Source organism: Polypterus senegalus, chromosome 2 (genome assembly GCF_016835505.1).
Source record: "Polypterus senegalus isolate Bchr_013 chromosome 2, ASM1683550v1, whole genome shotgun sequence".
Lineage (NCBI taxonomy): Eukaryota > Metazoa > Chordata > Cladistia > Polypteriformes > Polypteridae > Polypterus > Polypterus senegalus.
The window spans coordinates 198,227,536-198,243,730 of NC_053155.1; the positions used below are offsets into that span (position 1 = coordinate 198,227,536).

Consider the following 16,195-nt stretch of genomic DNA (forward strand, 5'->3'; position numbering starts at 1 on the left):
GTGGTGTTGGATTGGTACTAAAATTTTAAATTCGGTATTAGTACCAGCTTTTGAACTTCAGTACCGGTACCAAAATAGTTCAGAAGAAAATAACAGATAACTCCAAAGCCCTCCATCTTACTCCATTGTACTGCAGTATGCATTACTTCCCTCCTGATAGTCTAAAGTGTGTGTCGGAGCAATAGAGATGGCAGCGTAATGTTCCCTGTGAAGTCTTAATTACATCAAAGTAAAGGAGGCATTTCTTGATTCTGTTGAAGCTATTGGCTTCCCAATGAAGTTAAGATCATGTAAAAGCATGCGGCTTCGTGCAGCCTCCAGTCACAGGAAACAAGATTTGAGTGGAAAGCTGACATTTACTTCCAGTTCTGAAAATTCCAAAATTCTAATACCATAATGTTTAAAATATTGTTTTTATTTCCAGTACCAGTATACCAAGCAACCTTAAATGACAGATAGTCATTAATGATTATTTTTACTTAGTATATTCTTCTTCTTATAGCTTTCTTTTTAATGAAGACTTCATAAGAAGACTAATGTGGGCACTGCTGCCATGTCAGAGATAGAGTGATCAGCAAAGGATACAATTTAAGCTGCAAGGGAGCATCATAATGACTGTATGCAGATGCTAAATATTTCACTAGTGGCAAATTTAATTCAAAATGCAGTATATTTCTAAACAGCTACAATTGCTATATTTAGTACTATCACAAAAACAAGTAGTTTATTTATTAATAAATCAATCTGTATTTTATTTTGCACTAGTCATTTTAGATACACCATGCTGCACTATAGGAATACAAAAAGATGTTATGGTGGAACACGCCATTCAATAGGATGTAGCTCATCAACTCCTGCTTACCTAATACTTCCACAATGTAGAGTGTAGGTGTGAAGGTTCTTGATGAGCTGTTTTCATCTACACCAAGCTCAGTCTTGGTGGACCTCAAACAGATTTCATAATTGGTGTTGATTATTGTTTTCAATTGTTTAATCAGATAGCCATTTCTCTTCTTACTGTATTTTGTAGATGGAAAGATGTCACACTGTGCAATTTCTTTCATAAGAAATGTAGAAATATTTGCATTTTTGTCAGCTCTAATAACTTGAGTCACACTATTGGTTTATTAATTCTGTTTCAACAGTGACAATTAAAAATGAAACCCTATAACAAAGAATACTAATGAGGAGCAACAGTTTGAGTGTCACACCCATCTGTGTGGTCTTTTGCAAGCAATGTTTAAATAACCAAAACATTATTAGAAAAAAGAAATTGTAATTTATAAGATGGGAAAAACAAATAAATATGATAGCAAAACTGCAACTCTTAAGATTGGGGGAAATTTGTTGTTCTGTATAAATAACAAATACAGTTCACAGATCCTGTTGGAAATGTCTTGCCTGACAGAATAAAGTTGGAAACTGGCAAATAAGCTTGTTAAATTCTGATATCGTTCAGTAAAAATCAGGAACTGGCTGGAATGAACAAGCGAATCCACTTTCATCTGAATTTGAGAGCCATTGATCTAAAGAAATGTGTTCAAAATTTTTGAATGGAATTTACTTTTGCCCAGCTTCCATCTTTGCCCTTTTCTCCTTGTTTATTAACTTATTTTAAAGAAACAGCTGGCATCTACTAAACCTTACATATTCCCCTTGTAGTTTACTATTTTTTTCCCTCATGCCTCCCTTCATTTTATACTTTAAGTGAAAAGATTCCTCTCCTTCAATTGTTCCTCACTACTCAGCACTTACAAAACACTTAACATGTGCCATGTATGTTACATATTATTATGAGAAAATTACAGACCATACCTGAAAATTTGACATAACCTGCTATTTATCCAGCAAGCACATAGTAATTATCGAGCTAAAGCATATCCACACATACCACCTGATAATCAATTGTCCTGCAGAAACGGCAACATGTGGTTTAAATGCATGCCTATAGCGTGGGTGTTGGTGAAGCAGTGAGTAAATGTGTCTGGGAGCAGCGTTTCTAAGCGATGACACATTTGGACTGTACACGTGGGTGTTAGGAGTGGCACCTCCTACTACCTTCCAAACAGGGTAAACGAGACGTGAAGGTGAAGGGCTGGGATGTGCGACTCTAAAAACTTTAACAGTGACTTGGCACTAGATGAATGGGAAAGAGTGAGAGAGTACGGCAGTGCATAAACGGAACTGTTGAAGGCAAAGGGAGTGCCAGCGTGAGAGCAGATAGTGGCAGATGGCAGCAAAATGGCAGAAAAAAAGGCTTTCTGTAGCAGGTGGAAAGGAACTGAAATGATAAAGCAGGCCTGATTTTTTTGCTGCTTTCATTATTTAACAATTTCAACCCAAACACATTTAGTAGGCTTTTTAATCTTGAAAGTGAAGAAAATTTGTATATTTAAAACCTTGAAGCGCCTATTCATTGAAAAAATGTGAGAACTTATCTCTTGCTACCCTGATAAGTGCAGCATTATAATGGGCTGGCCACTCTTCTTCAGTCATTGCTGCTCAATGCATATCTCTACACGCACTCTTTCTAATGAGCAGAGCTTTTTTTTTTTTTTTTTTTTAAGATGAACACTCCTCTGAAACATATTGCACTTGCCAAACAACCTGGTGCAACTGAACACAACCCCTGTTTCAAATCATACTGCAAATCATGTTACACAGTAAAAAATGTATGAAAACAACATTGCTAAAGTTTCCACGTTTTCTACACAAAATGAAAAGGTTATCACACATTTCTCAAAAGCAAAGAGCAACGTGCAAATGTCACAGTTCAGTTCTAAAAAACCACGTGCTGAGGTCAGGGGAAACCATTTGCTTTGTTGAAACATGATTCCCTAGACGTTTTCTTCTCCACATGTGCCATATGCCAGAGCCCATAGCATTTATTTCAGTTCCTACTTACAAAATTGTTCAGACTTGTAACTTGCTTCTGAGAGTCCCCAGACTCCACTGATTTTCTTCTTTGACTTTATGTTAGTACTCTACATTAGCAGCTCAGACAGACATGGGGAAAGATTCCTGTTTAGTGTGGCAAGAGCACTTGAGTTCCCCTAAGTGGCACGTGTTTGAATGGCTACAATCACCTTTTTCGCCTGAGGCTGAGACATGCCACACCTTTCGTGAAACAAGGCCAACTTCTTCCGTGCCAGGGCCTGCTTCCGCCCCTCTGGGCTTGGCGGGAAAGTCAGTTCCTCAATGGGACAGACTTATCTCAAACTACCCTTTCAACTGTCACGCTCAGCTTTTTACACTTTTTATTTTTCCTCTGCTTCCCTGTTCATTCACTAAAGATAAAAAAGACAGGTAGCCTTGAAAGCTATTTTTAGGGAAGTCAGAGTTCTGACAAGTTTCCGAAAGCTATATTTAAACAGCAATAAAATGATTAGGTTAGCATATGTGACAGTTTGAACTGCTTACCGCCTCAGAATCAGATATTTTGCCCCGCACCCACATGATCACACCTGGCCAACAGTGAGCAAACACACTGCACTGGTTTAACTTGACTTTAGAAACTTTTTCTGTGTTTGTCACCAGTAGTCCACTATTAATGAATTTTAAAGAGAGTGCTCAGATTTCAAATGCTCTAGCAATGCGTGTGTAATCTGGCAGCAATGGACACAAAGAATGAACCCCTAGACGAGATGCCAGAGCCCCAATGTATTCAAATTCTGAACCAAGCATTTTTGCCTCAAGCCAGGACTGTAGAAAAACCAAACTTTAAACCTGGTAGGACACTGTGGGTGTAAACCTGAATGTGCGGAAAAATTCCCTTACTCTGACTTATAAACCTTTCTTAAGGACTAGCTGAAATAATTGTATTTTTTCTAATTCACTTTTCTTATGTGCCCTGCTACTGCAGTTCTATCAGGCATACAGGTGTTAAATACATACTCACTCCCTCAGAGCCAATGCTGCGTAATGTCTGTTGAAATTTTATTTATTGATGTTCTCTGAAAGGCAACAGCTGGCCAGCAGGTCTCACTTTACAAGATGTTGATGTTTATATATTTGGTGACTAAGCCACCGTTTAAAGGAAAAAAAAGGGAAACAGAAGATACACAGATACCCCCTAATCTACATTACGAGTGCCCCTGAGTCATTATTCAGTCACTCTGCATAGCTTAAACTCAGGGAAATGAATGACATGTGGCTGCATTTATACTTCTGAAAGTAGGTGAAACCACATGCTGGTGATTCATCACATTGGCAAGCCTCAACAGGATGATAAACCAACCAACGTGTGTGCATTTACTCAATGGCTCAGCCAATCGCGGGCCCATTCACAATGCCCATCCAATGAGATGGGCATGATGGGTGAGCGTCATACAAACTGACCATCAAGTAGATTGCAGCTGCGCACACCAACTTAATGGTCTTTCACAATCAATGAATGGAGGTGAGGCAAACATGTTACCTGTCCACTGTGCATAATATACTGGACTTTATGGCTGAGGCTCTTACAATGCAGCTAGCATAGAAACTTACAAAATACACCCTATAATTTCATTCAGATTAGTGTCTTGCACTTCATCATTCACAAGAAAAAAAAAAATGACGTTAGCAGCAGAGGTCGCCTCTATCATTTTCGTGGAAGCAAGCCTATATAGAGGTGTGCTGCCGCTAAACTTATTGCCAATCTGCAAACAATTTCAGCATGCAACAGATGATATCCATTAGTAGCCAATGGCCTTTTTTCACTTACTCTGTCTGAGCTGAGCAGTTCTTCCTGATGCTTGCCGCCGAGTGTGAGACTTGGTAGTTCCTTCTTTCTATTTGCAGCAGAAATTGGAATTAAAGTCTCTCTCTCTCTCTCTCTCTCTCTCTCTTTCTTTCTCTCGCTCTCTGTCTGTGTGTCTCTCTCTTTTCATGCCTGCTCCTCCTCCCCTTTTTCCCCCACACATCCATAGACCAGTCCCATCTGAGAAGGATCTGAGCAGTTGTCAGCATTTCATTCCTGTGCTGTAAGACAAAGACAAGAAAAATCAGTCCATACAAGTTTCTGGCAGAGAGCTGTGAGCTGCATTCTTCGCCGTTTAATCAGTAAACAATCTTAAAGTGGCAGTTACAGTACCAGTTTGCAGCTCAGTCACTCAATAGTCCATGCCCAAGTCAGTTTCTTTTTCACAGCTCATTCATTGTCTTTCTGCGAGAGGAGGCCGAGCCCACAGATAACGTTATCACAAGCCACTGAGCTGTGCTCGACTGAGACTGGTCCTAGCTCAGCTTAAGGAGTAAAAGCTCCAGGCAAGTCACACAGGAGACAGATACCGGGAGTTCTTATAAGAGAGCCCGCCAAGGGGCTGGCCAATTGCACGCTACTTGTCACGAGGGGGGCTGGCTCTTATTACTTCTGAATTGAGAGGTTAGAGAAAGGCCATCCATTCAAAAAAAAAAGCATGCAACACATATGAAAACGCCTAGGCCGTGCCTTTAGTCTCCTTAAAAGCAGGAAACTCCCCTGCCTAAAAACTGAGGTGACTCCAAGGAAAGGGGAAACAAGCATCAGCCACGTAAAGTGTGTGCCCTTTAATATTGTCATAATTTCTAATTGAAAAGTAAAAAAAAGAAACTATACAAATAGTGAAATATAAAATGGAAAAAATAATTATAACACAGTTACACCATTTCACTGAGCAGAATTAAACATTTTCTGAAAATTAGGAGTTTGTTTTTTTTTTTTTAGGCATTTATGGTATCCATACAGATATGTTAAAACATGATTAGCACAGCTTGGCATTTCAGACAAGTAAACACAGGTTTACGTCTTAGAGGCTTTACGGCGAGTAATGAGAAAACGAAAGGGAAATGAAAGAGACGATTTTAAATGGGGGTTTCTCCAACACAGGAGGGCCCCTCAGAATTTCTTTCTTCTCCTGAGAACGGCACACAGAATAAAGTGTCTACTATCATGAGTTACTCAGTAGATTAATTACAAAATAAACAGTTTATATTGTGATTAAACTGCTAAGCATCTGACCATTATATCAGGTGTTTTCTTTCTAGGCAGACACAATTTTCTTTTTTTTTTTTACCTGATATTCTACTTTCCCTGAAAAGAATAAGGCAGTAGCTGTTATAGCAGGAGTTAAAACAACAAAATCATGAAAAGTTACATACTGTATATGTGGGTAGTGAAGGTCACAAACAGACTTCTCAGTTATGTAGTTCAACAGATTACACTTCAGAGGTAAGCAGCACTGGGGAAGACACCAGAATGAATTAGGTACTGGCTAGCCAAATAAGCCATCTAACCGCAATGGACTCCTCATTTCTGTAAACCTTCTTATGTTCTTATAGTACATCACTTTAGGCTGGAAATAAGACACTCACTCCTATACTCAGGTAATTCCTTTTAATATTATGAATTTGTACTTCACACCGCAATTAAACACAAACTTCTGGCGATTCAAAGTAACCAAGGAGATCATTTTTATGGCTTCAAAGCAGCTTAAATAATGGGTTAAAGTGAGTTACATATTATTGAAGTGCAGTGAGAGTGTTAAATTATGTTATATTCAATTGCTTTGCATTATAAATATGCTAAATCTAGCAGTCTGTGTATTTTCTAATGCTCACCTATCAACTACATGTGCTGTTATTTATTATGCGGAAGAGTATTTTGATTACTGAGTTTATATCATATTATGTCTAACTTTAATTTCCTTCATGGGACAATAAATGCTGAATTAAACTAACACCTATCAATACACTTTTAATGATTTACCTCTTAGTACATACTTTACTATCTATCTATCTATCTATCTATCTAATACTCATCTTCCTACAGATTTACTATTCATCTATTTATACTCACCTTCCTATATCTCTTTCTCATTAATCATTCTATCTCTGTCTATTAATAGACAATTCTCCTTAATCTACTAACAATCATTACTTATCTAGTTACCTGTCATTGCTCACGTTATCTGCTTCTGTCTTAATAATAACCGATCTCTGTTGTTCTCTATATTATACTGAAGTGTTACACTAAATATGCTAACATGTACTGAAGATACGAAGTTTGGTGGTTTAGTGGGCGCATTGTTTACATTTCCAGTTATTTGGACACTGTATATATACACTTGTGGGGATTGGCTGGTTAAATCTGACATTTATATGCATAATATAAAGCATCATCATAAAAGATTTTCTTAGTGTATCACAGGGCTAATAATCTTCCATAAACAATATGACAATGCTTTAGCAATTAATGTGGTCTGATTGTTATCTTCAGCAGACAGGGTGCTAGTGGGCTAAATACATGTTTTCGATTTTACTTAACACTTTACTTAATTTTACTTAACGTTAGATTTCATCAAGATAACAGGTTACATTTTGGATCACCACAATACAGGGATGAGACTGATGATCTCCAGAGACGGGTCATGCCATAGACTATACCGACAATTGTTAAAATCACAGATGTTTTGAAGGTTAAATGTTAAGCCGTCTCAAGGTGATGCACCAGAAGGGTCATCTACAGCAATAGATGCACTGGTGCGGCCTCTTATAGTCCTAAAAGGTTTTAGAAGAGAACTATATGAACAGACATGCTAAATCTGGACAGCCTGAAAAACAAGATGAAGGAAAACATAAGAGAAGCATGTAGATTCCATTAGGAAAGTTTGTCTTTCAGAAGGCTTGGAGCAGCACCAAGAGTAATAGGATAAGCATGAAGGAAAAACACATTTAGGGCAAAGTAAAGGTAAATGTCTTTAAACACTTGTGGACTGTTAAGCTCTGAAATGTACTGCTGGGACCCAGTCATTGAGTGGGAATATTGGAATGATTTAAAAAGTAACTGATAGCATACAGTAGAATAACTGGACAGCTTTTCTTTTCTTTCATTTTGGTGATGACTGCAGCACACCTATTGGATCAAGCGTAGAAAAAGAATGAACCTTGTAGTTCAAATGGTATTGTTCTGTATTGAATTTCTTGCATATGAAGATTATGCCTGTTTTTACATTATTGTTTATGTAATATACTGCACAAGTTAGGAATGACAAATGTTCATTAATTTGGTAGATACAGTGAATCTGTTTCTGAAAAAAAAAAATTCCCAAAAACACAAATTCAGCCTCCATATTCCAAAGACATGTATGCTAGGTTCGTTGAGGGAAAGAAAACACTACTGAATGTGCCAACAGCTCTGGCATTACATTTGTACCTTTTCGTTAAATAAACTCTTTTGTTGCGCATAGTCTTCATTTGTTTTCTGAGGCATGTTTGTGCACCTGCTATTCTTTAGCAATGAACTACCTCTTGTAAGTTCTCTGTGGCAGTGGCTCCACACTTTGATTTCTGTCCTTTATATTCTTCGTGGTTTGCCTTTTAGATATCTTTGAATTTTTCAATGCAACTGAAGTAAGATAATTGTGTGTGTGAACCTTAACTAACAGCAAGAACGAGCTTATTAAAGGCAGAAAATTGTGCAGTCTGCTTGGGAGTCTAACAACTGAGAAATTACTGTAAGGATCATACCTGTAGCAGGCTAAAGAACTTCCATAGAGCATATTTAGTAGAAATAAATAAATGTTATAGGTTTGGCTGTGATGTTTGATCAATACACAACAAACACTCAACATAACATAATAGGAAAAAAAAATTATTCAAAATAAGTGTAGGTATACTAATATGAATATTTGCTGTATTAGGATGCAGGAAGAAGATGGACTATCCCAAAAACCTGAGGACAATGTATTAGCTTCACACTGACAGTGACTGGACCATAAATCAAATGTAGAGCCATGCACTGGCAACACTGTGTTAATCTCTTTAGTTGCACTTCTTTTTATTTTGAATATTTCTGTCCATCTTCTTTTGTTGCTGGAAACAGCACCACAACAAGTAGCTAAGATGAAATCTTTATAGTCAGCCACTCTGCTGCCGATTCTTAGCGGCTGTAAAAAGCACACAGTTTTGGCCAGCCACTTAGGAATCATTACTTTAACAAAGTCTGACACAGAGCACAAAGTGATGGAGGTGGATAAATTTGGGCTGGGAGCTGAATCATATTTTGAATGTGTCACAGAGCAATTCTGAGGTTCTTTTAATGGATGAATATTTTCTTTTCCCCCTCCAGTGCATAAAAGAAGCAAGATGTGGTTTGCTACACTGATGATTCACAACAGTCCAAGTTAAATACCATCTTTGTTTTTTACGCAAATAGGGTTGGAATATTGAATAAAATGCACACAAGATTGTACTTAATTTAGTAAAACTAACATGTCTGTTTTTATAAATATTTGTGTACCGCACTAAAATGAAGAATGACTTGATTGCATCCAAGTTCAAAGACTAGCTATCAGGTAACTCTGTGAAATTCTGATCACATCAGATGCAAGAAAGCTGTAGTAAGTGTGTTTGTTGTGCCTGTAATGCCATTATTAGCTGCTCCTCTTACCCTCTCTCCTTAAAATCCATTACATTTTGCTAAACCTGCAAACTCTGTGCCTTCTCCTCAACCTTCATTACAGGTACATTTTTTTATATGTGCTAACTCACTCTCAAGGTGATGCTGGTGTCCAAACTCAGTCACCAACAATGGACGCATTGAATGAGACACCAGTCGTTCACAGCCCTGTCATTGTTCAATGTGAAATTTTTAACTTGCAACAGGAAATTTGCAAATGAGAAACTATGGTTTTGATTTAGCAAGTAAGGTAGCCAAAAGTGGTGCTTAATTTGCTTTAACTTCTTAAAACCATAGTCAAGTGCTGAAGCCTAGTGTGAAGAAAAGCAGTCTTGAAATGGCAGAATCACATGTTTGAGACCCTACTCACTATGTTACCATATAATCCTGAACAAGTGAAATTTAAAACATATAATGTCTTTATAGGATGTGCTGGAATCTTAACACAAGCTGTACTTGGATAGCCTTTAACAAAATAGAGAATTCACATTAAGTGAACTTCAGACACAAAAACACACAAAGCAGTCCATTTATATCGAACTCTAAAAGTCTGTGGTCCATCATTTGCTGAATCTGTCCAACCTGATGTACAGTATATGGTGGCTAGCACTACCGGCTGCAAGGCAACAATTAAGAACGGACAAGGCATCAATGAGAATAATGCATAAGATAATAATGTTTCAAAAAATACATATTTAAAATCTAAGAACAGTCAAATTGCACCCTCAAGCATGCCAAAACTACACAACAAGAAAAGAAAAAATGTAAAAAAAATGTAATCAGATAAAGAGAGCACAAGTCTGCAGTCTTGATGTACTTCCCATCTGTAGTGTTTCTAACATTTTTTCCACAAGACCTACTTTTGCAAACAGCATTACATCCTTGCCAGACATCGACTGCCTCAATTCTTTCACATGCCTGTCAAGAAAAGGACTGATTACTGACCAGCCATTCGATCAAAGCCAACACAAGTATGGTGGTACCAACACCAGGGACACCTTTACCGGTCTCTAATTTTATTGAAAGTGAAAAAAAAATCGTACTTTTAAGTTATTGATACCTTGACCCTGAAAATACATCCACATAAACCAAATCTGCATTTTAAAAATTAATATGCATGTCAGACTTGCACAATATAAAGTAAAAAACATCAATCTGTCAGACATATGGTCAAATACCATGCCGCACATCCTGTCATTATATAATTACACAGTTAAGGGAAACAGTATTTGTTTGCTAAGTGGGAGGAGTGGGTGATGTGGAGACAGTTCCAACAGGCTTGCCTCATTTGAATATTTATTTTCCAAAATGTGAGAAATAGTAAGCTAAACAGTTGTCAGCATCGTACAGCTTGCTTGCTTTTTTTAACTATTTCACGGCAGCTGGTAGGCTTTTCAATGCAGGAATTACAAGCCTGCAGTTTTATGACATAAAAAGGTCCCTTAGTGCTCATTACCTATGTGTGAGTGTGTTACAGCTTGTGCATGGGGGTGGCTGTAGTGTCTGTTCCCGCAACACACACACACACACACACACACACACACACACAGAGTGCCTCCTCAGAAAATTCAGAGGTTTCCCTTACAAGACAAGGACATTCTTCGCATTCCATAGAGTTAAGTTGTGTTTAAAAAAGTGTTGCCTAAAATTAAGCTCAAATTAGAACAAGCTGCAACACCCGGTGACGAGTAATTATAACTGTTGCCAGGGCATTTATACAAGTGACTCCTGAAGATTTTAGCGAAGCAAATCTTACATTTACTTTCTGTACAGCAAATATGTGCACGCTGATAATGAGATGTTTCGAAATGTTATACATTTGACCATTTTGCAAGACTGCAATGGAATGAATCTTGCAATGAAGGGGCAGAACTAATTTAAACACTTACCTAATCACACAATTTTTATCTAATAGGTTTGTATTTTTTCTATAGTTTACTATGGTCTTGTCTTTGTCAGAATGATTTTCTCCTTTCCCACCATATTAATGCTTGGGAATATTTAATAGTAACTGTATCAAGTACTGGCTGAGCTACCTCACTTATTCAGAGAATCTGATACACTTACTAAATTTAAAACTAGAAGGAATCCTTATCATCCCCTGTGATCCTGAATTGGTGTGAACCGGTCGAGGATGTTATGAAAAATGCTCGTCCACTTTTGATTCAACCTATCCTATACATTTATTAGCAGGTACTCTCTTGAACTGCTATATTTTTTTTATCTTATTTTCTCTGTGATTCTGTTTAATCTGCTTTAATTGTGCATCATTGTTATTAAATCTTGTTCGCAAGCAAGCAGTCAATATAATTTGTGATATCTCTATCTGCAAAAAATAGTTAAGAATCTTTCCACTAATCCTCTTTAGGTTTAATGTTAAAAATTGTGTATCTGCCTACAGGGCATGCAATCTTTGGATACCAGACAACACCCTCTTGTAATGTCTCACAACAAAGCTCTCAGTTATGCCTTAATCAGCCGCAGCACCTGTATTAAGTGTGTTTAGCTCAGGTCAGGGTGGCACGGTGGCGCAGTGGGCAGCGCTGCTGCCTCGCAGTTAGAAGACCCATGTTTGCTTCCCAGGTCCTCCTTGCGTAGAGTTTGCCTGTTCTCCGTGGATTTCCTCCGGATGCTCCGGTTTCCTCCCACAGTCCAAAGACACGCAGGTTAGGTGCATTGGCAGTTCTAAATTGCCTCTAGTGTGTGCTTGGTGTGTGGGAGTGCGTGCCCTACATTGGGCTGGCGCCCAGGCCTTGCACCCTGTGTTGGCTGGGATTGGCTCCAGCAGACCCCCCGTGACCCTGTAGTTAAGATATAGCGGGTTGGATAACGGATGGATGGATGGATAACTCAGGTCAAAGAGTCATCATTTTTCTACTAAATGTTAAAAGTACTTAATTTGTGACACCGTTTTAACTCTTCACCCGTATCATTTGATTTTTCAGCTTTATCATCTATATTGCTCTGATAACATTGGTTTATGTTAAGAGTATATTATTTTTCTACTCAATGCTTTGTATTAGTGGGTGCTATGAAAGAACCACCCATCTATCCAGTTTCTCACATACTTATCCAGTTCTGGGACTCACACTAGATACAAGAATATAACCAAATCTAAGCAGGGGTCTGTCTATTACAGGTCGCACTACTATACTTATGCCCACAGAGACAATTTCACTGATTACTTAACCTGCATGCATTTGGAATGCAGAAAAAAAACCAAAGTATCTGCAGAGGAACCAATATTGACACAGGAAGACAGTGCAAAAACACATATGAGGTGGGTAGGCCAGAAAACAAAACAAGGACTATGCACCTCTGAGGCAGAAGTGCATTCAAATATTTCATTTTTAAATTCAAAATAACTCAAGCTGGAGTAGTATTGCTGCCTTGGGTCTTACAGCTGCAGCTACTGCTATCAGGCCTAGGCTTGGTAGTACACAGTAAGCATGACTTGCTCACCCTCTGCTTCCCAAGACCCGTCATGACAATTGTGGTTGCAGTTTTGCCACCGAATATGCAGAAGACGCTAAATGACGGCACTCTTCAGGATGCTCTCCTGCTTCAAGGTAGGACCACTTGCATTTGATCGCACATACAGATAACTTGAAGGGATAATCACAGTTTGAACATACTGAACATAAATACCAGTTTGCATTATGTAAAGTCTTGCCTAAGCCCCTTTTATTTTTAGTTTTACACAAGTTTCTCTAAGCCACTCCAATTGCTAGTTGCTGAAATGAGGTTGTATCTCAGCATATTCATATGGTATTTGATATCAAACTTCCCACCACCAGAGAAAAAGGTACTTTTACAGGGTTACTGATAAGCATTAAGTTACATATAACTGTTATATACAGGTATATAACTTTCATGGGAAGAAAGTTCTATAGAAATTATAAAGTTTCACTTCTTCAGTATAATAACACAAATAATACAGCATTTACCTAGATGGCTGCATGATTGAAAAGTAAAGGTAAAAAAACGAATTTTGCTAGATTTGCAGAAATCACATTGGTTAGTATAAACATAAGACAAACAAAAGGCAAGCATCTTTGTAATCTGAGCTGTTGAAAATAAGCCTGCCTGGTCCAGTAGTTTAGTCTCTTAATTTGGACAGAAGTTACAGGGATTTTGCTGCCTATTGATCAAGGCTCACATGGGAAACTAGCAAGAGGCTAGGCAAACATTTCCAGGCTGGCATGTGGCAGCACAGATAAAATGCCTGGAATTGGGCTGCCCAAGAGTAAAAAGACAAAAGGCTGCCATTAAGGGCCTAACTATAACCCCAGAAGTGACACCAAACAATGCCTAGATGCTAGATGTGAGCTAAAGGCAAATACTTAGCGGTATTATAATGAGTCTAAAATCAGACTGCATTCCCTTTGAACTTATATTGATTCATCCATCCATTTTCTAAAATTGTGGGAGAACTAAAAATATATGCAATTTAAACTGAACATTTAAGAAATAGTCTTACAACTAGAACATTACCCACTTCCCCTTCCCATGTAGAGTCTGGACAGTCTTCCTGTGTCTTCATGTGGGTTTTCATACCCAAAAAATGTGCATATTAAGTAACTTGGTAGTTCCAAATGGCTTCAGTGTTTGTGTGTTTAATGGGGCCTCTTGATGGGCTGGCATCTTGTCCAGGGCTCGTACCTGCCATATGCATTGTGCTGCTGGGATAGGCTCTGGCACTGCGCAACCCAGGACTGAATTAAACAGATTTGTGAATGTTATGTTATTTAACAAGTATACCAAAAATAACCCTTGTATGCTTTAGAATGGGCCAATTAAATAAAACATTTTCTTCATTTTGGAATAAATCACATTCATTGACTTATTATACTTGCTTTGTCCGGTTAAGGGATGCGGGGCTGGCCAAGTAAGAGTCACCAATTTACCAAATAATCGTATCCTTGGGGTATGGGAAGAAAACCAGAATAATCACAAAGAAACCATTTGGACATTTTTTAAATTTATTTTTATAAACCTGCAATGCTGAGGTTTACTTGGAGTAGATGAGAATAAATAAGCTTTGCTTAGGGCAGTAAAAATTTTTGAACTGGCTCAATAGCTGATATATCTTCTAATATAAATTGATCCTTTATTGATGCTGCAGAATCATACAATAAATAGGGCGGAAATACCTAATAAAACTCAAGTCAGGAGAGGCCATTTACAGGCTCATCCTGTATAAGATTAATTTTTCGTTTTTCATAATCATTTACGTGCCTTGGTTATTTAATTCAAGTCAGGGTCATAGTAACTCTTAAATCAATCCTAACAGCAATGGGATGAGTCTGGCAATTAACGTGTGTAAAACAGAAATGCACAGATGTGTGACTTGCCTTCGATCTTATTTTGTGAGAGACACCAACAAATGGCACGCCTACACAGAAACATTTAATTCCTTGCATCAAGCAAGCGGTATTTTTTATTTATTAGTATTTGGTCCATATTTTGCCTACCCAAATTTTCCTGCTTTTTAATTGTCACAGCTTTCTCTCACTTTTTCTTTCCTCTATGAAAATTTCAAGTAAATCACTGCAGGAAAAGTCTTTCTGAATGGAATGCAGATATCCATTGCAAGGTTGACAAGCTAATTTTATTTTTTATATTGTTTGTGAAAGAAATGAAAATTACTTATAAAAATTACACCCATACCCTGCAACACATTCAATTTCCAGTACAGAACTTACATTCCCTCTCCCAAATGGGACTGTCAGGTGCTCTACATGGCCCATAAGCCCACAATACTGTGTATTGACATTCCATAGAGGTTTTGCAAATTGCAACAATTGCTTCTAGGATTGTCCACAAATATGATTCAAACTGTGCTGATAGACAAATAATTAACAAAGACAGACATAACCAACATTCTCTCGTACTAAAATCCGACATGATATAGGGATCTCTGGCTTGTCACACTTTGGACCCAAGCTTGATTCTGTGCCACAGTGACTTCTATGTATAATTTGAATGCTCCGCTGGTGCTCACATGGGTGTTCTTGAATTAATGCCACAAACTAATGCCTATGTTAGCTGGTGTTCTGTTTTGCCCCTGTATGAATATGTGTGATTGGAAAATTGCAGTCAATCTAGTGTCAATTTCTGCCCTACATGCAGTATTATATAGCTAACTGGGAAGAAATCAGCAGATGGCTTGATTTTGCAGGACATCAGAAAGTTATAAAGAACAAGTACACTGTTCTGGGTTGATTATTATCTTTTGTCTAGGTTAAGTAGACTTGATAAGGGACGGTCAGAGGAGAAAATACTGGTAACACTTGCGGATCTCGTAAGGCTAGGGTATGGAATTTTAAAGACCAACAGTAGATGCAGAATTTTTGTGCTATAAAGGGAAACTCACATGACTGAAACACACATGACTAGGAACACTTAAAATTCTTCCATCTCTTTTCAGATGTGCCTCTAATATATGCGGTAAACTAATATCTGATCTATGACATATCCACATTTGGGGATGCTATCATTCCTTTGATTTTACATTTGATCAAATGTTACATTTTCTCTGTATATTAAAATAAATGATTGTTGACATACATTAACAAAATGTTTATATATCTGGAGTCTGACACATTATGAATTTGTCACACTTTGCAGGAGCTAGTACCTAACCTAACACAAATCAGTTTCCATGAAGCAGCCGTATATGTCAGTGCCGTTAGTCAGATGCCAAGCTCGAGGCAGCAAACTGGGCTGAGCTGAAATAATTGACATTATAATGGCTATATATGGGGGGTGTACAGT

General features: G+C 37.9%; 1 long non-coding RNA gene across 2 annotated transcripts in view; it reads right to left on the reverse strand.

Moving 5' to 3' along the window:
- The window catches only part of LOC120523649, a 173,713-nt gene that overhangs the window by 21,283 nt on the left and 136,235 nt on the right, over window positions 1-16,195 (reverse strand). The window contains exons 1-2 of one of the 2 annotated variants that reach the window (XR_005632676.1): window positions 5,075-5,235; window positions 4,706-4,962 (exon numbers count right to left, since the gene is read on the reverse strand). This is a non-coding gene — a long non-coding RNA (uncharacterized LOC120523649). Of the gene's footprint in view, window positions 1-4,705; window positions 4,963-5,074; window positions 5,236-16,195 lie in introns of those variants that run through there. The other variant, XR_005632675.1, reaches the window with a different exon arrangement.